The sequence below is a fragment of the Notolepis coatsorum genome (genome assembly GCF_963971535.1).
Source record: "Notolepis coatsorum genome assembly, chromosome: 9".
NCBI classification, from domain to species: domain Eukaryota; kingdom Metazoa; phylum Chordata; class Actinopteri; order Aulopiformes; family Paralepididae; genus Notolepis; species Notolepis coatsorum.
The window spans coordinates 20820265-20844483 of record NC_140173.1 but is presented as its reverse complement, the minus strand read 5'-3'; positions in this window follow the sequence as shown (position 1 = coordinate 20844483).

The window sequence follows — 24219 nt, the reverse complement described above, 5'->3', positions numbered from 1 at the left end:
TTGCTGTCTTGTCGTACAGAACTTGTAAGTCGCTTTGGACAAAAGCGTCGACTAAGTGTGTGTGTGTGTGTGTGTGTGTCATCACTATTGCCTGTTTGAAGGATATCATCCTCAAACACATATACACCTACATGCCTTGTAGAATTCCACACATAAGAAAGAAAGATACTGGGATGAATAAATAAAATGTAGAAATGCATGCAATACATAAATAAATATGAATCTCCATATATGAAATAGAACATTTAGATAAGGTGCTACTGAGATGTTTTGGTGAGTTCTTTGTTTTTTTGTGAAAGTTGCCCTTCTTAAAAATGCATGAACCATGTAGAATCCGGACCTTGTAGACTGACATTCTGTGCATAGTTTAGTCTACACAGGCCATATTTCAAATAATCAAAATCTTACTTTCATCTTAAACATTCTTGATTTGGGGCATTGGTAGTTCCCATGAAATCTGAAGTTGTTCAAACGACAACAGCGATCCACCTTGAATTAAATCACACAGCCGAGTGAAACCTTGTTGGCTGCGTCACAGTCACGAAAGGGGCTACTTAATTAATTAATCCAACCCACTTTATTTATAGAGCACATTTAAAAACAACAAAATGTACGTAAGTGCTGTACAAGTCCCACAACATAAGAAAGAAAGAAAAATCTTTTAATTTTTTTTAACAACAGATGTATGTTTATTTTGCAGCAATTCTTTGTCATTGCCGCCATCTTTAGTGTTACATCCCCTCACACTCCAGTTCTCAGGCTGCAGCTGGTTTAAAAGCTAAAGTAAACCGGCTTCTCTGCTGGCTGTGGCTCCAGAGGAGTTGAACAGTTCTGGCTCTGCTAGTTTATTTTCGATCTTTTGGCGCTTTTTTGGTGGACAAACCACCGCACATGTGCACTGTGACTCGTGACTGGAGTCTAGTTCTGCTAGCACACATAGCCTACTGTGTACAGACGGTTTCAAAACGTATTTTAAATTAGAAAGCAAACAAAATAAATGGACAAGAGAAAAAGAAATCTGAATTTGGTCAGTATTGTCATTTGGACAAGCAAAGCCATTACTTTAAGTTGCAGGCAAGAAAGACAAGTCTGTCCACTGTCTCTGGTTTTAAAACTGCCCTGTTGCAGGTAAAAAAAAAAAAAAAAACGATTTTTCGATTTTTTTTTTATTTCGATATTCGATATTGATTATTAAAATATATCGTGATATTTATCGTTATCGTTATATCGCCCAGCCCTAGTGTATACCTTGTAGTGTAGCCTATAGTGTAGACCTAGTAGTGTAGCCTATAGTGTAGACCTAGTAGTGTAGCCTATAGTGTAGACCTAGTAGTGTAGCCTATAGTGTAGACCTAGTAGTGTAGCCTATAGTGTAGACCTAGTAGTGTAGCCTATAGTGTAGACCTAGTAGTCTAGCCTATAGTGTATACCTAGTAGTGTAGACCTAGTAGTGTAAGCCTATAGTGTACCTAGTAGTGTAGCCTATAGTGTAGACCAGTGGTCACCAACCTTTTTAAGCCCAAGATCACTTTTTTTTTTGTGAAGGCAAGATCTACCTATTGAAGCGTTGAGAGAAAAAGACAGCCAAGATTGTACTTTAAACTAAATGACTTTTATTTGCCTGTATTCTAATTACATGCAATGCTTTGGTCCAACATTAAAACGTCAAAGTAGAACTGTAAATTACAGTCTGTAATATGTACTTTCTCAGTCAGTGCTAAGTGCAGTCATCTTATGCAGCATCACTTTTCACATCAAAACAAAAGTAGAACTGTAATGTGGACTTTCTCATATTATTAACATTGACAAACATATTTACAATTAGCATTTTATAAAGTAGAACTGTAATGTGTACTTTCTCAGTCAGTGCTAAGTGCAGTCAGTGCTAAGTGCAGCATCACTTTTCACATCAAAACAAAAGTAGAACTGTATGTGTACTTTCTCAGTCAGTGCTAAGTCCAGCATCACTTTTCACATCAAAACAAAAGTAGAACTGTAATGTGGACTCTCAGGGGGGGGGGGAAATTAGGCTGTTATGTAAGACCAAAGCACACCGCAGAGCGGGTCTTCTCCAAAGCGGGGGACACAGTGAGTGTGGAGCGGGCTCGGCTCTTACCAGAGAGAGTGAACGTGTTATATTATCGTATAGCTTATGCTCTGCACTCTAGTGGACCTAGGGCTGGGCGATATGGAAAAAAATCATATCGCGATAACGATATGATAATTTTATTTTATTTCTCCATATCGATAATTATCGAATTGTTATAAGTATAAAAAAAAAAAAAAAAATTTATTTTTTATTTATTTTTTAACAACAGATGTATGTTTATTTTGCAGCAATTCTTTGTCATTGCCGCCATCTTTAGTGTTACATCCCCTCACACTCCAGTTCTCAGGCTGCAGCTGGTTTAAAAGCTAAAGTAAACCGGCTTCTCTGCTGGCTGTGGCTCCAGAGGAGTTGAACAGTTCTGGCTCTGCTAGTTTATTTTCGATCTTTTGGCGCTTTTTTGGTGGACAAACCACCGCACATGTGCACTGTGACTTGTGACTGGAGTCTAGTTCTGCTAGCACACATAGCCTACTGTGTACAGACGGTTTCAAAATGTATTTTAAATTAGAAAGCAAACAAAATAAATGGACAAGAGAAAAAGAAATCTGAATTTGGTCAGTATTGTCATTTGGACAAGCAAAGCCATTACTTTAAGTTGCAGGCAAGAAAGACAAGTCTGTCCACTGTCTCTGGTTTTAAAACTGCCCTGTTGCAGGTAAAAAAAAAAATAATAATAAAAAAAAAAAAACGATTTTTCGATTTTTTTTTAATTTCGATATTCGATATCGATTATTAAAATATATCGCGATATTTATCGTTATCGTTATATCGCCCAGCCCTAAGTGGACCCCTATCCCTTATCAATCTAATACTGAATAATTTTCTCCACATGTACACACCCATCCTCCTGGCCACACCCACATCCACTCCTCTACATAAGCGGGGTCGTGGCCATACTAACAGCTCCTTCCCTATTTTCACCACAGAAAAGTGACTGTATATACCACTTTAGTTTGATGCCAAAATTGTTATTGGAAAGGAGTTACGTTATTGGAGAAAAGGAGCTGCGTTGACATTATATCTTTGTTTTCTCTCGAAAAATTTTCGAGGAAATACAGCGATAATGTCTTCGCCACCGGAGTGTCTAGAAGATGATGATCATTCTGACTTCCACCGGCGCTTCGCATTAGGGGCTCGCATCGCTGAGCAATCCCCGCCGGCATTGTCTCCGGCTCTGCAGCTGGACACTTTGCTTGGGAGGCGATCGGCCGTGTGGGGGCTGACGGCCTCTCTGGGCGGGTGATGTTTTTGCGACGCGGGCGCCAGGTGTGTCGGTTGCGGGGGGAACAACTACACAGCTTACGAAGGTCAGCTCCAGGCTAGGATCTTTTTCGCTGACCCTTAGCGGCCTGGAGGGGTTTTTAGTTTGATGCCCCACGATAACATTAGCTCCTCCTCAAGTAAGAGCTTTGTTTCCTGGGACGTGATTCCGAATCTGCGGTTCAATTCGCCGGGTCTCTGGACAAACGGATACCCACTGTCGCTGTGCTGGCCCCGCTTTTCAAGATTAAAAACACCCGGTGCGAGGGAGGTGAGCTTGGTGTTCGTTATGAGAATATCTCCATGCTCAGGTCGACTAATAGCCCGCGAGGGGCTTGTTGCCGACACCGCTGTGTCTGGTAAACACTGTTCTGAAGAGGGACGTGTGTTGCCTTTTTCCCTTTTTTCTTCGGATAAGAAGAGGAAAAAACAGCGGCTGTCTGAAGTGTTGGCCTGTATTGCTTTTCTCACGTTGTACAGTTTTCAGTAGTAGCCGCATAGCTTGCTTCTGCGTGAGCTAGTGGCTAGCGATAGCCGGTTTGAGCTAACTGTTAGCCAGTTAGCTGTTAGCTACAACGTTAGCTGCCGGCTGCGCTCGGCTGGGAACGTTAGCTTGATGCTATCAGTTAGCCTAGAGTTAGATGTTTAGCTTGTGCTACAACCATTGGCGTAAGCGTGAGAATAGCAGGCCCTGGCACTCTGACTACGACGTCATCTTTGGCAGATGATGTCGCCGGGCCTGCGCCAATCGATACCGGTACCCAACGGTACCTTTTTTCGCTACTTTAGTCAGAAACAGAAACAACACGTTTAAATGAAGCTGGAATCCATTTGTGACCATGAACAGAGTCAGTGTCCCATTGTGTCCCGGATTCAATCTCCTCTCCTCTAAAGACGCTCTGTGGCTAGGCTAACAGCCACGTCAGACAGAGCAGATGTGGAAACTGAGCTACACTTTCTAACAACCTGCCCACTACCAAGATATCAGAGACATATACTCCCATGAATTGCAAATACCCAAAGAGAGAGGCTCATTAGGCTTGCATTTCTTTGCATCAAAGATGCTACAATCTTCAGGTTTCAAAAGGATGCTGTGTTTGACAAGTGTTTCCTCAAGTTGCTTGTATTACCCTTCCCTGCTTTGCACATCGCGTTACAAATGTTGCAGAGTGTTGTCAGCATCTATTTTCATAAAGTGTAACCACACTTGCGACCATTTTCAACTTGCCATATTGCCCCGACTGCTTTACCTATAGTCAAATCCTAGGTAAACATGTATTGTGCGCAACTGCGCACATGGCGTTCGTGCGGTTTCGTTTAGCGATAAACGAAACCTTGACGTCACCGGACTTAACATATATAAAAAAAAAATTGTATAAAAAAATTCATATACATTTTTTTTAAATAATAATAATCATAAAAAATATTTTTCTGTGTGTGTGCGCACGCGTCCCAACTCTGGTCTTTGGAAAGACCAGATGAGGTCAGAGGAGTTTGATAGTATTTACTGAGGATGGCCAGATAATGTTGATATTTAAACATAATTATTATAATAATAATTATACAGAGAGAAGCTTCAGCAAGTACAAAACGCTGCTGACTGACAAAAGAGAATCCCTCACTGAGGAAAACACAAATAATATCACAATGGTGATGTCAGCCAGAGATGGGGAGAAGCATGAACATTTAAAGGACATCTCTTTGAAGAAAATAAAAAGAAATTAAATATCTGAATTTAAACAAATTATTATTTTGTATTATTTAGTTATTGCACTGCACTGGCAGTTGAACTGCATTGAACTGAACTGAATTGAAAATAAGTTAATTTATGTGTTGTAAATATTGTTAATATTTATTTACCTAATTTATGGGCAATTGTTTCATTTCAGCTCAGTGTAGATAAATGCACAGATACTAACAACCGCCTTACTGCACGCATCTATGACTACACAGTTGACACCACGTATCCGTGACACGTGCATCCCGTGACAACTAGGGATGGGTACCTTTCACATTTGAACCGATACCGGTACCTGTGAATCGATACCGGTACCCAACGGTACCTTTTTTCGGTACTTTAGTCTCAAGAAATTTAATTTACCTACCTCAGTCGTAAAAAAAAAATCCAAACTTCAAATAACTACAATTTCGACAGTTTTCGGCTTGTCATTGATCCGACTGCTTTGTTGTTGAATCAAGTAAAATCCTAGGTAAGCATATATTGTGCGTGTGAACGTTGACATGAAAAAAAAAAAAGTTAAAAAAAAAAAATTTGGGTTTCTCACTTGATTCGATACTCGGTAGTACCGACGTGTTTCGGTTCGGTACCTCAAAAGTACCGAATTCGGTACCCATCCCTAGCGACAACACTAGTAGTTCCGGGGGGCCTACCAACCCCCCCTGAAAAAAATCCTAGGGGAAACACTGCTGCGGTCACGGACAAGTGCTCTCACTACTACACTACTACACTAACCCCCCCAGCCACCCTGATACACACACAGCAATACTATGATTATGTGATATGTACTTATTTGTAATACGTACACATTGTACATTTTCAATACAATACGTAATTATATTACGTTATATGTAACTTGTATAACACGTTATATAACAACGTACATTATGTACCTTTTTCCCAGTGGTCAATTATTACTTTATTTACATATTTTAAGCAAGATCTTTCCCAGGAATGTCACCACAGACAACTAGTTCATAATACTTGGTAATGCTGCATAGGCAAAGGCTTTCCTCAGTGGGCCATAGGCTCATTCACCATTGTATTACCTCATTCAGCGATAGATAGTGACTTAACATACATTTATTTAAATGGATTTGTCAAGATTGGCACTTTAAGCATGAGTAAAGTTCATGCAGTCATGTCACCTAAATAAATAACTAATCTGTAATGCTGAAAGTTCAACTCCGATAGTGATATCAAAACTTGATAATGTTAAGTGTAATATTATATCATTAATACAAGGCACAAATCCAGACAGCAATTCATCCCATTCAACTCCAAAAGCCAGTAAAAACCAATCCAAGCCAGAGTTGTACCTGTCACAGTTCAGATCATATGTATTGTATCATATTTTACAATCGCAGTAGTTGTTCTGACTGTAGATGCCCAAATGTTCTCAAAAGCATGTGTTGATCACCAAGACTTGCTTGCTAGTTAGTGTCTGGTATGGTATATCTTATGAACACTGCCTGAGGCTCTACTACGCATCACATGACATGATGAGTGTATCTTGCCCAGAATGAGGGAGCGAGGTGCAGAAAACACTTTTATAGGTCCCACCCTCTGGCCTCTGAAGTTGCTAATGTCTTTTTTATTTGGCTTCACTGGGAGTGTAGTGTGAAACGGTGACCTGTCCCTTTGTTACTTAAGCAATGGTTACAACAAATTAAATTAAAATTATTTTATGCCCTTCTTTCTAGACTCCCTTGCCGTACAGGTGTTTATCTGTGAAGAGGAGGTTCCCCCTGAGCAGCAGGAGAGGAGCCCCAGTCTGGGCCAAGAGGAGTCAGAGCCCCTACAGATTAAAGAGGAACTCTGGAGCAGTCAGGAGGGAGAGCAGCTTCAAGGTCTGGAGGAGGCTGATATCATAAAGTCCACATTCCATCCTGTCTCTGTGAAATGTGAGCATGATGATGATAAACCTCAGTCCTCATGGTTCAACCAAACCCAGGACCCAGAGTCCCTACAGATCAAAGAGGAACAGGAGGAACTATTTCAAGATCTAGAGGAGGCTGATGGCTCCAAGATGACCTTACACCCTGTGAAATATGAACATGGTGGAGAGAATACTCTGTCCTCACAACTCAGCCAAACCCAGGACCCAGAGCTCCTACATATTAAAGATGAACTACATCAAGGGCTGGAAGAAGCTGGTGGCTCCAAGATCACAGGACACTCAGTGAAATGTGAAGATGGTCAAGAGAACGCTCAGCCCTTCCAGCCTCTTCAAACCCGTAGCGAGAGAAACAGAGAAGCTTACTCTTTACCCAGCACCTCAACTGAACAGATGAAAACAGAACCTGATGGAGAGGACTGTAGAGTATCAGAACCAGCCAGTAACTTAGATCCAGCTGGTGACTTAGAACCAACTAGAGATAGCCAGCCCCTTTCTTCAGACTGTTCTCTAACTGAGACTGAAGACAGTGATGATAAAAGTTCTGGAACTGAGACTGATGACACTGGTGATGAATGGAAGGAGAGTGGAGGACCACGTTTGATGACTCAGAAACCAAAGAAAATACGAAGTAGTCCTGGCTTCAGCAAGAAGGGAGATCTGAAGAGACGCATGAGAACTAATACCGGAGAGAAACCATTTAGTTGTTCAGTTTGTGGGAAAGGGTTCAGTACGAAGCAACATCTGAACTCACACATGAGAACGCATACTGGAGAGAAACCCTATAGTTGTTCAGGTTGTGGGAAAAGGTTCAGTGAGAAAGGAAATCTGAAGATACACATGAGAACTCATACTGGAGAAAACCCCTATAGTTGTTCTATTTGTGGGAAAGGGTTCAGTCATCTAGGAAATCTGAAAATACACATGATAACTCATACTGGAGAGAACCCATTTAGTTGTTCAGTTTGTGGGAAAGGGTTCAGTCGGAAAACGGGTCTGAACATTCACATGATAACTCATACTGGAGAGAAACCCTATATTTGTTCAGTTTGTGGGAAAATGTTCAGTGAGAAAGGAGGTCTGAAGAAACACATGATAAGTCATACTGGAGAGAAACCCTATACTTGTTCAGTTTGTGGGAAAGGGTTCAGTGAGAAAGGAGGTCTGAAGAAACACATGATAAGTCATACTGGAGAGAAACCCTATACTTGTTCAGTTTGTGGGAAAGGGTTCACTCAGAATGGAAGTCTGAAGGAACACATGATAAGTCATTCTGGAGAGAAACCCTATACTTGTTCAGTTTGTGGGAAAGGGTTCACTCAGAAAGGGGGTCTGAAGAAACACATGATAAGTCATACTGTAGAGAAACCCTATACTTGTTCAGTTTGTGGGAAAGGGTTCACTCAGAATGGAAGTCTGAAGGAACACATGATAAGTCATTCTGGAGAGAAACCATTTAGTTGTTCAGTTTGTCGGAAAGGGTTCACTCAGAATGGAAGTCTGAAGGAACACATGAGAACTCATACTGGAGAGAAACCATTTAGTTGTTCAGTTTGTGGGAAAGCGTCCATTACGAAGGGAAATCTGAAGAAACACATGAGAACTCATACTGGAGAGAAACCAGTTAGTTGTTCAGTTTGTCGGAAAGGGTTCACTCAGAATGGAAGTCTGAAGGAACACATGAGAACTCATACTGGAGAGAAACCATTTAGTTGTTCAGTTTGTGGGAAAGCGTCCATTACGAAGGGAAATCTGAAGAAACACATGAGAACTCATACTGGAGAGAAACCAGTTAGTTGTTCAGTTTGTGGGAAAGGGTTCAGTGAACAAGGCAATCTGAAGACACACATGAAAACTCATACTGGATAGAAACTCTTTAGTTCAGTTTATGGAAACGGGTTGAAGAGCCACATGAGGTCATACTGTAGTGAAACCATTTAGTTTAGTTTGTGGGAAAGGGTTCAGTAGGAACCCTTGCAGTTTTTTGCCCTTAATACTTAAAGGGGAACTATCTTATAAATGGCCTTTTTGAGTGTTTAGCATTGTTTCCTAGCTATGTGAACTTATATTAATATGATCTATGTCTCAAAATTCTCATATTGGCGCATTCTTCCAATTCTCCTCTCACAATATTCACCCTCACTGAACTGAGTCATCTGAAAATGTGCCTATATGTGATGTCATAAAGACACCGCTGCATGTTAATGTTCAGGCGGGGCCGACGCTGCACAGTGGTTTAGGAGCCCAGGCTCAAAACAGCTCGAGATCTTGAGGTAGAAAAATGCTGTTTTTGAGGACTTGATTAGAAATACAAAACGATGAATAAAAATATATATATATATTACAGAGGTGTTCCATAGACTCACAGGAATTGTGTAAAGGTGCCCAAATAGTGAAAGAAATAGTAAAATAGTTCCCCTTTAATGTATTTTGACGTACAAACCATGTGGCGTTTCAGCAAAAGCCAAGGTATGGCACAATTAAAATAAAGCCACACATCTATCTGTCTTAACATGACAATACAAATGTATAGCTCTCTTATATTCACTGCCTAATGCCCGGCAGTGAAAACAACTTTTATCCTATATTCTGGTAGGTATTTCAGCACCATGGACAGAGAGAATTTTTTTTCTTTTACTAAGTTTCAACAGCTCTTTAGTACCAATATATAGTAGGTTGATAAAATTATTTATCTAAGAATGATCTTCTACACTCCCCAAAGGTCAGAGAAGAATTGTTGGTGGAGGAGCCGGAGACAGGAGGTGTGGAACCATGTCAGGGACAGGAGGAAAGTCAGGACATCAACCATGTGCATGCCAGTACTCAGACTGATCTGATGGATGAGAGTAAGGGATTTGTGAGCAAAGGCACAGTCACTGATGACATAGGCAATAGGTTAATAGTCACCAAGGACCATTCCTACTGTACATCAGTAGATGACTTAAATATGATTGACATGCCATTGTCAATAGCATCATCATCACCACAGCACAGTGAGGTGTGCATGAGCCAGGCATTAAAGCGTTCCATCTTGAGACTGAATTCCGTCAATTTGATTCGGAGTCTGACGGATTTCCCGTCAATTGGCTACCTTGTATAATATGATTTGTAGATGCATACAGATTGAAACTAAATTGAGCCAATCGGAGGTGTCAAATATCATGAAAAAGGGAATTTTTTTTCCTACCGCGGCTGCGCCAGGCAGAGTCATGGCGAGCAATAATGGCAGGACGCACGTAGCGACTCGAGAGAAATATATAATAATCGCAAGATACATTCAGACTGTTGGATCTAAATAAATGGATTTATCGACGGTCGCCTTTTTTGCAGCCCTCGCGCGTCAATTCTCTCCTTGTTTACCGACGTCACATCCACCACCTGCTTGCACTAACGTTACGCACGCCTGCTATACCGATTAGCTAACGTTAGCATAATAACATTAATGGAAGGAGTAAGCCGGCCACTAAAAAGAAAACCCACTGTGGTGTTCTCAGACGAAAAGGATGAGCAGCACCACCCAACAAAAGAGAATTTCGAGAGGAATGGAAGTTTGAAGATAGCAGTGTTTCAAGAGACTGGCTAGGCTACAGTATGATGCAGGGGCTGTAGACGGTGGTGAATTGTTAACTTGTTCCGTGTTCCGCAACTATGTCAAAAAGAAAAACAGAAACAACACATTTGTCATTGTCGTGTTACTTCACAGTACAAATACGTGAGTCTAGAGCTGCCGCGGTATTGATGTTTTCCTTACCGCACACATTTGCAAAATATTTCCTACCGCCGCGGTTATTACCGCACGCACACAAAAAATAAAAAAAATAAAAGTTTGAATGCATTTTTTTTTTAGTAGTAGTCTACTCTTTATAGCATATAGCCTGCCTCTAGTCTAAATGTCTATCTTTAGAGGATGACTTTGCAGCATGAATATTGTTTGGGATTCGGCAAGCACGCATTAGTTATTGAAAGTGAAACACGGATTCGAAGTTTCCCCTCTGGTCGTGCGCAGTTCACTCGGTGTCGCGGGCAGGGGTGGTTACCCCTAACCCCCCCGACCCTTTCTTATTATTATTACTATAAAGTTACTACTTTATAATAAAGGCATTCGTTTGGTGGCATTAACATTATATAGTTATACGTTCAATAACATCAGCGTATTTACCGGACCATATCAAGGCAAGCAATACTCTATTCATATCTCAGTTCCTTTCTTTGCTCAGAGCGTGCTGAGTTGTCCCATTCTGCGGTCTGTTAATAAAGTTTTCAATCAGACAAGTGTATAGAACGAAGGGCTTTTATTATAACATTCGTTGCAGACAGTAAAATCATTATGTCTCGTTTAGTACTCCTGAAGAGCGATGGTAGTCCACTCCGGCGGAGAGTTAAAGCTAACGTTATTAGCCGTGTTGTGATGAGCTGACATTCAGGACGTAAAAAACGTGTGACGCGTCTCTCTTCTGACCAATCAGTGGTCTGCAATGTTTCACGTGACTTTTCTGGTACCCAATAGGGTCGCTTGGAACCTCGATGGAGGAGTAGGGTATATCTGCAGAGCCGCAAGCCCAACGAGAGGAGGGTAATTTATTATTATTATTATTATAAAAAACAGCGGTGACGCGGTATTCAGCCTACTCTGCGGTGGCCGTGATGTAACAGCGATACCGCGGTAATGCGGTAATCGCGGCAGCTCTACGTGAGTCCTCTGCTGTGGTTGTGATGAGTATCCTTTATTAGCTTAACTCCGTAGCAACATCACACAGGTGTATCTGTAGACAGTCTCCTCCTGTATATTCTCTCCCAACCGTATGTATCTTTTTTCTCCCGCCCACCCGCCCCCCCTAATATACAGTCTCCTCCCCATCATAATGTATATAATCTCTGTTAGGATCTATGGGTAACTACTGTATATTTGCATATCGTATATGTCACAAATGTAACATTACTATATACCTGTAGTATGTCATGTATGTCCCTATGCCATAAATGTTGTGTATGTCATAAATGTCACTATGAATTGAAAATGGGGGACCCTGATGTAAACAAGACAAACGTTTTTCTCTGGTCTGCATCCCCTTAACAATTGTGTGTATTGAGCCGTACTGTATTGTACCCATTCTGCAATCTGTTAAATATTGATTTATTGATTGATTGTTATTAACAGATTGCAGAATGGGTACAATACAGTACAGCTCAATACACACAATTGTTAAGGCGATGCAGACCAGAGAAGGACTTTCCTCTTGTTTACATCAGGGTCCCCCATTTTATATACAGATAGACAGTACTGCTACATCTATACATTTATGACATACCAGATTTACAAATACAGTATTGTTTTTGATACAATAAGAGTCTAAAAAAGAGAGTATATACATTTGACGAAGAAACTATATTGGAGAAGGTTGGGTGGAGGGGGGGGGGAACTGTACATTGGAGGTGGGTGGTTGGGTAGGTGGGGGGGGGTGTAACTGTACATTGGATTATCGACGAAACCGAAACAAGTAGGCTCCCTTAAAACGCTAACGCTATTAAAAATAAAATACAGTGGAGGTTAAAATAAGAATATGACTTGGCCTGAAAAAAAGTTCAGTCAGGAGATTTTTTTGCTTTAATCCCTGGCATGAGCAGTGAGAGTTCAGGGCCCTCATTTATCAACAATGCTTAGAAAGTGTTCTATTTTTGTTCTTAAGCACAGAATTTAGAATGTCTCTACGCACAGAAAAATCAGGATTTATCAAACGTGCGTGCACAGGTCCTACGCACACTCCGTGTTGATAAATACCATTTGTTCTTAACGGCTATGCTCGTGCACGATTATCCATATATGGTCATGAAACACCCCCATGGGATGTGAAATAATGGTCTAACCCGAGCGAACTCTGATAAACTTCACGAGCGAGATTGATCACCGAGGTCTAACCAACACATTTTATGTATACAGCATTTCCCGTTGTGAACAATCTTATTTGGAAACATGACACACAGAATAATAGTATTTAACATTTTATTTCAAACAATATTTAATCGTATGATTATAGAAGTGATGTTTTAATTATAGATACCCCAGTAATAACATTACAATTGAATTAAATACAATTAGGCCTGAATGAGACTCTGGCCACCGGCACATTATCAGCCAAAATGCGCATCGCAGATTATCTGTACATTGACCGAGTGGAATCCGGTTCACATTACTGGATTTGTTTATTGATGGAGCTTTGAGAGCTACATGGGTACAGTCTATTGCTCCGATGATGTTGGGTAACCTGGCGTAAAATCCTCTCTTGGCCTCCTGTTATTGATATATGGATATTGTATGTAGTTGGGGGTTGGGGAAATTAGACATCCAACACTGCGTTTTGCTCCACGCTCCAATGTGGGTCTCAAATTGCGGTACAAATCAAGGAGAATGTGTCTCGGGTAGCGAACTCTACTTAACCTGTTAATCTGTAGACCGTTTTCGCCTAAAAAGGTACATGCCTAAGTAAATGGAAGATTGCTCCACTTATGCAAGGTCAATTTGCATGTTCTTGGTATCTAGGAACATCTAGGGACCTGGGGGTATGTATTTCCAGTGTCCGAAATATTGTGTCTGTTACTAGGCTGAGTAAATTGTAATGAATAAATTAATTATGATTTTGATGATGATCAAAAATTTATACGGGGCACGAGAAAATGCTCACTGAGCTCATTCACCACCTTATTGAGATCATGTGTACAACAAATCTAAGCAAATGAACCGCGGGAAGATGATTAAAAAGAAGGATTTGTAGATACTGTAATTAATGATAATCGACTTTAATTATAAATTCATATTTGTCCTTGACCTTGACCTTATTATGGCCAAATCATACATCTATGTGTAGCAGGGTGGATTATCCCTGCTTCGTGGGAACGGCTGCTGACAGTCACAAGGTAGCTGGACACAGTAGAGCTCCGTCTGACTGCACCCTCGTCTTTGGGCCTGGAGCGTCGACTGGAGGCTGGTAGTGTGAGTGGATGGGGCCCGGGATTTACCAACCTGGTCTGGTACTCTGGTCTTCCTTCCCTGCAGCAGGGCGGCCAGCAGTACTCCCCAACACGCTCCCCACTTCCCCAATTGCTCCTGAGACCCTCCCACACCTGGTGACTGAATTGTAAATAAATACCCTGGGTCCCCCCCCGCAAGCAGTACCCTCCCTTACGGACCCTAGAAACCTTACAATGAAAAGGGAAAGGTGGAATAGAAAGGAGTCAATTATGTCAACGTTACCCACACCAAAAGAGTTGTTCAATGGCTCATGTATCGACACACACACAGAGCTCCCATCCAATACTTTAATCTTATTTATACTGTCAGTACAATGGCTTACTCCTAGTGACCAATTGGACTGAAGTCCCACTATAGTTTCGTTGGTAACTCCATACCTCATAAACACGTATATTATACACCCACCTCAGGGTTAATATCAGGGATAATATACTTTAATGTATTTGACTAATCGCCCACGTCTGGGTCTTCACCCTGGATAATACCTTCAAAAAGGCTTTAATTATACGGAAGGAATAGTACCTCCAAAAGGCGTGATCTATACTACACCAGGTCTGTAACTTCCCCACAGGGAAAGGGTTAATTGGATGGGAAAATATTATTAAGCACACATGTTATCACACTCAAAGAAAAGGAAAGAAAGCAACAAGTGGGCCCACAAAATACCAAACAGAAGTCCTATCTTAATGCCGGCATATATTGTTTGGGGTTCCCCTATTGAACGGTAGTAGCAACGTTAACTTCGCCCGCAGGCTGCACGACACTGTATACTGTATAATAGCTCTGGAGCATCAATGCCCATTTGTACTCATCCAAAATGGCCGCCTGGCCACGCCACTGTTGTCCGGAAGGCAAGATGGCGTTGAACGCTCTCGGTGGGGATACTAGCAGGCGGGGCTGGAGCAGAGAGGCAGTGCTGGCGGAGAGCGTGTGCTGGCCGATGACTACCTCTGCTGGTCGGGAAGAACTCCTGTGTACTGCAGGCAGCCGGGTGCAGGTCTGGTCGTAGGCTGGCGTAGCAGACTGGTTGCAGGCAGCCGGAGCAGACTGGTTGTAGGGCTGGTGCTGGGACGACACGCGCATCTAGCTTGCCTCACTCACACTGCAGCTAAACTCTGGGTCCCAAACAGCCCTTCTGCTAGACGAGATATATCATAACGCAGGGTGCTCCTAAACACCGTTCCTCTTCGCGCCACGCTGGCGGGACGCCTCACTAGAGGAGATAACTTTAACTTAAGCCCAACTCGGCTATACCGTTCGTATTCTAGGATAACTCGTGGTATACCACTAGGGATATTCAGGGAGAAACATGCACGGCTCCACTACGAGTACATTCATAGGATAACCCGTAATATACTCCTGTTCAATACGGGGCTCTCCAGACATGACCGCTCCGGTCCAAGTTCACTGTCGAAGAGGCTGGTTCCTCCCACTTCCGTCTCAGTTGGCTTGCTTCCTTCGCCGTCGCTCTCGTACGCTCTCTGCTTGCCACCGCGCCCCCTGCTGGTACCGCCTACTAGCTCCACAGGGAAAAGGATTGTAGAATAGAATCCAGTAATGCCGTTTATAATCCATATTTCGGTCGGTGGAAGAAGGAGGGACTCGCATCATTGTTCGTGAGAATATCAATGATGTCTTTGTGCACAAAGAGGAAGTAGAAGATTACGTTAGCACTTCTGAATAATAGAAGAATATTCAGGATGCTACATATGGATAGGGAAAATGCTCCTCTTTCCAATGGCAGGGTTGAATCTGGATTTAGTCTTTTCTTGCGTTTTTTACGATAATTAGCATTTTCCGATAAATCATATAAAACATCGGTAAAAATGAAAATATACAATTTGACTACTGTTTTTGACAGGGTTATGGTCTTTACTCTTGGCTACAAAGGCTTAAGGCTTAACAGGTTAATATTATTATGTTCTCTCTCTGCAAATAGACATGCCCTATATCTCTGAAAACATCTGAGCGCACACCGCGAGAAGTATTCCTATAATAACGCTATGAACCAGGCTGAATTCATTCGGAAATACCTATTCCACATGCTATTTAGGGTTTGACAATAATTACACTAATGTCGCTATTTTACAATGAACTATAGTGAATTACGGGTCATACAAAACACGTCATTGTTGAAACTAATGCATGAAACTAATGAAAGCATATTCCGTCCGTCTGTAGTCTTCATATTCTACCGCTGGGCGCCAGGTACGCATGGTCAGAGCTGTGCTCACAAAGTCAAGCACACGTTCAAATTGATAAATCCCACACTTTGCTTAGAAATGATCGTACGCACGGGTTACGCACATATCTGTGCATACGCACCATTGATAAATGAGGGCCCAGGTGAGGAGCAAAGTGCAGAGGACATGAGCATAAATTACTCTGATGAGGAATTTCAACTAAGTGAAGAAGAAATGGAGTTGAGTGATGTAGAGGACATAGAGGAGGAAGAGCCTAATCTCTCAGAAGACTAAAAAAATATTGTAAATACTAAGGAGCTGCTGAAACTGTTTAATGTGTGTCACTGGGAGAGTTGCAGGAAATGTCTTGTGGAGTCACCAACACTTAAAAAAAAGTGGATTCGGTTTGACAGTTAAAACCAAGTGCATCGATGGTCACAGCTATACATGGCATTCCCAGCCTGTGCTGAGAGGATGTGTGATGGAGTGCAATGTGTCTATTCCTGCAGCAGTGTTTGTAACAGGGAATGAGTGTACACCTTTCCTAGAGGTCTGTGAAACAATTGGCTTGCAGAGCCTCTCTAAGAGGCAGTGGTTCAACATACAGAAGGCCTATGTCATTTCTGAAGTAGAGGAAAAATGGTCTGTACACAATGAGGCAATAATGAATGCAGCTGCTGACGAACCCCTGGTCGTTTCTGGTGACGGGAGGTAAGAAAGCCTGTGTCACAGCGCATCATATGGCACCTATTCACTATTGGACACAAAGTCAGGGCTGGTGGTAGCACAGGAGACTGTGAACGTCACCGAGGTGAAAAACAGTTACTGGTTAGAGGTAGAAGGTCTGATGAGATGCCTTGCTAAGCTGGAAGAATATGGGGTCTCCGTCTCAGTGCTAGCAACTGACTGCCATCCATCTGTCCAGAAAGTAATGAGAGAGGAGCATGACAACATCAAACATGAATATGATCTGTGGCATATAGTGAAAAATATGAAGAAGAGTCTGTTGAAGTGCCAAAGTGAGGACCTACTCGAGTGGATCAGGATGGTTACAAACCACCTGTGGTACTGTGCAACCACATGTGATGGAGGTGCGAGCAGGCTGAAAGAGAAGTGGATGTCTGTGCTTCACCACATCACCAACGTGCACAACTGAAACTCAGGGGAGACAATGACAAAATGTGAGCACCCTCCCTACAGTCCTGAAGAGGAAAGCCTACGGCCATGGCTCGAGCCTGGCTCTGCTGCTTTTGCTCATCTCAAGAAGGTGGTCCTAGACAAACTGCTGATGAAGAAACTGGACAAAGTGACAGACGGAATCCACACCGGACAATTCGAGAGCCAACACTCCCTCTACACCAAGTATGCCACAAAAAGAAAAAAGTTCATGAGAGCAAGCTTTGAGGCTCGACTTCATGTAGCTGCGCTGGGCCACAACCTCAATGTGATCAGAGAAACGGCAAAAACAAAAGAAGGAGAGAAACAAATGAAGCACTACTTTTCTAAGGCTTATGGGCAGCATGTGGTGGCACCTGTGAAGATGGCAAAAGACTACAGCTTCAGAAAGGACATTGTGGCAGGAACACTGAAGCGCTGCGAGGCAATCTCCATCCGGGCAGCACTAAGGGAGCATGCAACAGAGAAGGCAGTGACCATCGCGCAGCATAAAGGAATCCAGAAACCAGACAAGGCACTCTCAATAGCGAAACACCTTAGTAGATTTCCAGCCGATCACTAACTAACACTAGGCAGTTATTTTTTTACCAGACCGAGGTAGCAGACCAGCATGTGGGTGGTGTAAGATACTATGAGTCATCACCTTAAGGTTCAGGGGGATGGTTTCATGATTTGAAATCTTTATTTCGAACATGTAAATGAATACAAACAAAATAAATAACTAAACAAAAGCAAAACATAACTCAATTTACATGTTCGAAAAGGAGTAGGAAGACGTATACACTTATTTAATCCTACCCCTTTTCCACTACTCAAATTAGTGTACTAATTTAAAACATTTCAAAACAAATATATATGTAAAATAAAAAACAAACTATATATGCAAAACATGAAAGAAAGAAAATAAAAATGTAAACACCCGTGAATATCAAGTCCCGTCCTCATCCCTGTACCTCGTGAACATCATTTCCTTATAAATCACTTTGAATTGTCTCATATTTGGTCATTGCTTTAGCACCACATTCAGACTGTTCCACAGTTTCACTCCACATATTGAGATGCAGTGTCTTCTCATGGTAGTGCGTACATTAAGAACTTTTAAATTGAGTTCTCCCCTCAGATTATAACCCCCCTCCCTATCAAAGAACAGTTCTTGAATGTTTCCTGGAAGTACATGACCTTCGGCTTTATACATTAATTGTGCCGTTTTTAATTCCACAAGATCATTTCACTTTAATGTTTTTGACTTTAAAAATAATATGTTTGTGTGATCACGATAACCTGCCATGTGAACTATCCTTATGGCCCTTTTTTGGATCAAAACATTGCCCCCTCCCATGCATTGTTTTGTAAGAATTTCAAGTTCAAATTTCAGTCTAATGGCAACCAAAAAAAGTTCAAAGAAACAGTTATTGCAAAACAGAGTTTTGTTCATGTTTTAGCAGACATAATTAGCCTTTCTTTTCAATGAGATTTAGAATTTTGATGTTATTTAATCCATTAATAAACATTTGATTATTCCCTTGTTTTATCCATGTTTCATTTTGTGCATTCATTGTGTAACCATGAGGCTTAGGGTATATAACAGACAGACAAAGCAATTATATTTAAAATAATTATCTTTATTGAATATTGTAAGAATAAGTTGACTTTAATACGAATATAGTTATCACAATGGTATAAATAAGTTGCCTTTAATACGAATATAGTTGTCACAATATATCTAATAAAAAGAGACAGACTGAATCCCACACTAATGCTCACCCTAAGCTAAGGTAGGCCAAAGCAGTGACCACCTGTTGATCACCACAATTTGAATGATTGATTGATTGAAAACTTTATTAACAGATTGCAGAATGGGTACAGTACAGCTCAATACATACAATTGTTAAGGGGATGCAGACCAGAGAAAGACTTTTGTCTTGTTTACAGCAGAGTCCCCCATTTTCAATTCATCATAACATATATGACACATATGACATACAGATAGTACTGCTACATCGATACATTTATGACATACCAGATTTGCAAGTACAGTACTGTTTGTGATACAAAAGGAGTCCAGAAAAGAGAGTATATACATTTGACGTAGAAACTGTACATTGGAGGAGGTTGGGTAGGTGGGGGGGGGGGACTGTACATTGGAGGTGGTTGGGTGGGGGACACTGTACATTGGAATATTGACAAAGCCATACTTGGTCGTTTACTGTACATTGGAGGGGGTTGGGTTAGGACATTTTCAGGGGCCAGTTTCGAATTGCAGTCTCCCGTAGGTGTTCTTTGTGTTTTTGAAAGTGGGTAGTGATTCACATTACTTTACAGCTTTGGGTAGGGCGTTCCACATTGATGTGGCATAATTGCAAAACGTGTTTAGTCCCTTGTTTGAGCCGAATCTGGGTTTAACATGATTTGTGGAGCTCCCTCTGGTGTTGTGATCGTGGTATTCACTGACCTTTGGGAAGTATTTTGACATGTACATGGGTACCTTGGTCGTGTAGTGTATCTTGTAGACCAGGCCCATTACAAGTTGCTGTACTCTGTCGTCTACTCTAAGCCATCCTAGGTTGTCAAAGTGGGCAGGGGTGAGGTGGGTTCTAGGAGTCAGGTCAAGCAGTAGTCTGACCAGTTTGTTTTGAGATGTTTGTAATTTTGTTTTTAGTGCCTTTGAGGTGCTTTGGTACCATGAGGTGCAAGCATAGTCATAGTACCCTTGAATGAGTGCTCCTGCCAGAGTCTTCAGGGTATTCTTGTTTACCAGAGAGGAGATCCGGTACAAGAATCGAGTTCGTTGGTTGACTTTTTTTATTACATTGGATGCCATTTTGTCACAGGAAAGATTAGCCTCTAGGAGGTAACCCAGGTAGGTAATTTCATCTTTCCTTGTGACAATATTGTCACTCACTGTAACTGAGAAGCCGTCGGTCTTGCTGAGTTTGTTATTTGAACCGAAGAGAATGGACTCTGTTTTGCCCATGTGTAATGATTAGGGGTGTAACGGTACACAAAAACCACGGTACGGTACGTACCTCGGTTTTGAAGTCAAGGTTCGGTACGGTTTTCGGTACACTGGGGGAAAGTTTGGCTTTCCATGTTCCACTCAGGGGTGATGTAGTGTGCAGTAACTAATTGTACTTGTAGGGCTGTCAACGAATATTCTATATTGAAATTAATAATCGACTTGTACAAAAATTATAATAATTATATTAGATTGTGAAAAAAAACAGCCCTCGGTGGGCGGTCGTTAGTGGTTAACATACCGTTGTATTCGTTCGGTACACTACACAGCCGTTCGGTACGGTACACACTGAAACTTGTTCGGTTCGGTACGGATACGTGTACCTTTACACCCCTAGTAAAGTTTGTTATCGGCAAGCCATATGCAGATTTTGCCTGAATGAAACACCCGGCGTAGTAAACGCCACACACAGCACACACCCGGACCGTACCGGTACATTTATTCCCCCAACCTTTGTATCGCCAGGCGCAAGCACCACGCCCCACCTCGTCGCTGTTCACAGTCTGTCGTTTCCAGGACACTTTGCCACTTGCGTATCTACACGCCACACTCTCTCTCGTCATGTAACAGGGGAACCATGCATGGGGGAATGTTTGCTGCTCCTGTCGCCTGCTCGCTATCAGGAAGTGTTCGTTCCAGCCGGCAATTTATTCTACGTCCTTGTGGAATGAGTGACATAAAAAAAAATTATAATAATAATAATAATTTCTTTATTTTTTTGGATGGAAGAGCCGCACATTGACGGGCAAAGAGCCGCATGCGGCTCGCGAGCCGCGGGTTGGCCACCCCTGGTGTAGACTGTGATGTTGAAGGGAATACAGATGGAATGTAGTCTGGGTGTGTTTGGTCATTGACCTTTGCACCTGAAATGTATATTACAAGCAATAAGACTATTGAATAACAAGTCCTTAGAGCAAGGACAACAACACTGAAAGTGATTGATAAATAGTATACTAGTAACATATAAGAATGAAAAAGGCATGTAGGCTACACTGAGAATGGACTATATGGCGAAGTAGCTAGCAGCTAACTGCTAGCTAATCAATCAATCAGCTAGCAGCTAACATGTATCTGCTGTTTACAGCCTCACAGCCAATACAACTTAATTTACTAATTTGTGTTCCTTATTCTCACCTGTTATGAAATGGGTAGAGAAGACATACGTAGAATTTGACTTGGGGGACCAGGGTCTGCTTTGGTCAACTCTCCCGTCTGCATCTACGTGTGCTCTCTTGATAGCTGCCAGACACTTTTTCCTCTGTGATTCCTCGACTGATATTGTTGTGAAGGATCAGATTAAACCGAATATGTATATTTATTTATATATATTTAATTGTATTTGTATATCGTTTGATATCCCCTGTATATTCCTTGTACAATATGCACTGAATATCCCCGTTTCTACTAAACAGCCCATAATAGTTTCATTCTACCATTGGACTAGAACCTGGCGCCAGGTTGCCATACCCCTAGGTTCAAGTTCAATCGTGCCGCCTAACATGTCGAGGCAGCCCCCGGTTCCGCGCAGTAATATGCCGGGCGAAATACGTGTGGTACTATTTGTTCATAGCGCATATATATATGACGCTCGTGAAGTAGAACTTCCTTTTAGTCCAGTTCTTTACCCTCCAACAGAGTGACAGACGCAAAAGCCTCCCCACGAAGCACGTGCGGTGTAGTAGGGCCTACTTGGCCCAGAATAGGCATTGAGATATCGTGTAGATTAATAGTTGAATGGTCATAGTTTGGCACCATACCGTCGAGTTGGACGTATTCTATTAAGCTGATAATAGTCTATTTATGTATGGTGCATCGTTCGGTTCGAGTTCTACAGTTATCAGTACCCCCATCGTTCCTGACGTTATCTGGACGCTTATCCAGGCTGGTCAGACCCCTAGTGGTGATTGCATCCGAGGAGCTCCGGGTCAAGAGCGACTGGACCTGTATATTGGATTACTCTACCCGACGACGGCGAGCCTTCCACGGCTCTTGGATTATGCTTTATGTGCTTTGATTATTCCATGGATAAAGGCCAACACTGTCGAGTGTTGGAATTACCCCCCGGAGAGGACTACAGGTGAGGCGGCGCTCTACACGTGAGGTCGCACCACGTCTCTCCGTTGTGGACCGGCAGATACCGTTCCACAGAGGGTCCAGCTGTGTTCGTCTACGGCCCGAGGTTCTGTGGGCACTGGGTCTAAGACTTTGGATTCTCCCAAGACACCGTCGGCCAGATGGGATACCGTCGGCCAGATGGGATACCGCCAGCGACTTCTCTAACCCCCCCCTCCTACTGTCTTACAACCAGCGGGACCCCCCCCCCCCCTTAGTGTATCCAGCTATAATTATTTAAGTACTATCGCTATCGTTTCCTAAATATTCCAGGTTGTATGCTTGCTCCCTGCGCAACCAGAGATTGGACATTCAATGTTGATTTGCCTACGAATACTCATTTGCCATAAAAGTGCATACTTAACATTTCAAATCATAAATGTAATTGAGTGAATATTGTGTACACCCTTCGCTGTATTAAATATTCGATTTGGTCCATTTGTGTTGGTTCGTTTCATCAGGTGGGAAAGTGTTCATCATACTTATATCTTGTACTGGGTGGCCAGAAGTTAAAGTACATGAGGTAGTGGTATTAAATATCATATCTAACAATACAGTCAGGGAATTGTACCCCTCAGCTACAATTGGTCCTTCGAGCCGGATGGTAACTAGTGTAATATTAATATAGTGTTATTAATATCGAAATGGCCTATGATGAACACTCCACGAAACGATCCTCCTAACCTAGAACGCCCGCGGCGCAGACGACAGACACCTCAGTACTTAGAGGCTTACACTGTCAGTCAACTACCTAGCCTTCGACAAACGGTAAACGTAGTAAAAGTAGAAAGTAAAATTATGTCTGACCTTAACGACCAGGTTTCCCCGACCACAGAGGCCCTAGTAGGTCCTAATGTAACTGACCAAGCCCACGGTGGAGACCAGGAGGGAATTGACATGCCTTTACCCCCCGCCACTACTAAAGAAGTAGTCCCCGACACGCCCCGGGAGGAAGACAACCCTACAGAGAGAGAACTCTGCACGGAAGAAGAAGAGGAGAGCGCCGAGGAACTAGAGCTCCAGGACTCCCCAACGAGTACCCCCAGGAGCGGTTCACGCAAGAGCGGCTCACCTCCACTACCGCCTTCCCCCAGCGAAGCGGAGAGGATACTACAACAGGCGTTCCTCGTCAGCCTGACAGCCTCTACCGAACGCGATCGGCTCCAAGCACAGACGCTTAGCGAGCGCGAACGTCTCCAAGCCCAGGCGACCAGCGAGCGCGAACACCTCCAAGCACAGCAACGGAGCGAAGAACAGCGCACAAGTCTGGAGATGAGACGCTTCCAGATGGAAGAGAATATGGCAAGAGACCGCGCCGACGCCCAGCGCACCGCTGCCGGTGCCCAAAGAGACGCAGAGCGCGACAGACTACAAGCGCAACTAATAGAGCAGCTGATCAAAAGGACAACTCCCTCTCCCTCCGCCAGGGGCTCAAGGAACTCGTCGAGACAGCAGTCAAGAGCAGCGTCACCGCAACGAGCAAGCGACCCTGAACTTGACCAACAGACCGAGTCTAGACCCCCCGCAGACCCCCTTCCCATACCGGTCCAAGCGAGACCCAGCTACAAGGAAGGAGCGGCCTACACTGCGGAGAAGCTAAATAAACGATTACAAGATCTGGAAGATTTGATAGAAGAAGAAGAGGGAGAAGAGGAGAACCAAGCCCGACGACAGCACAGTACTCCACCGGACCAGGAGGT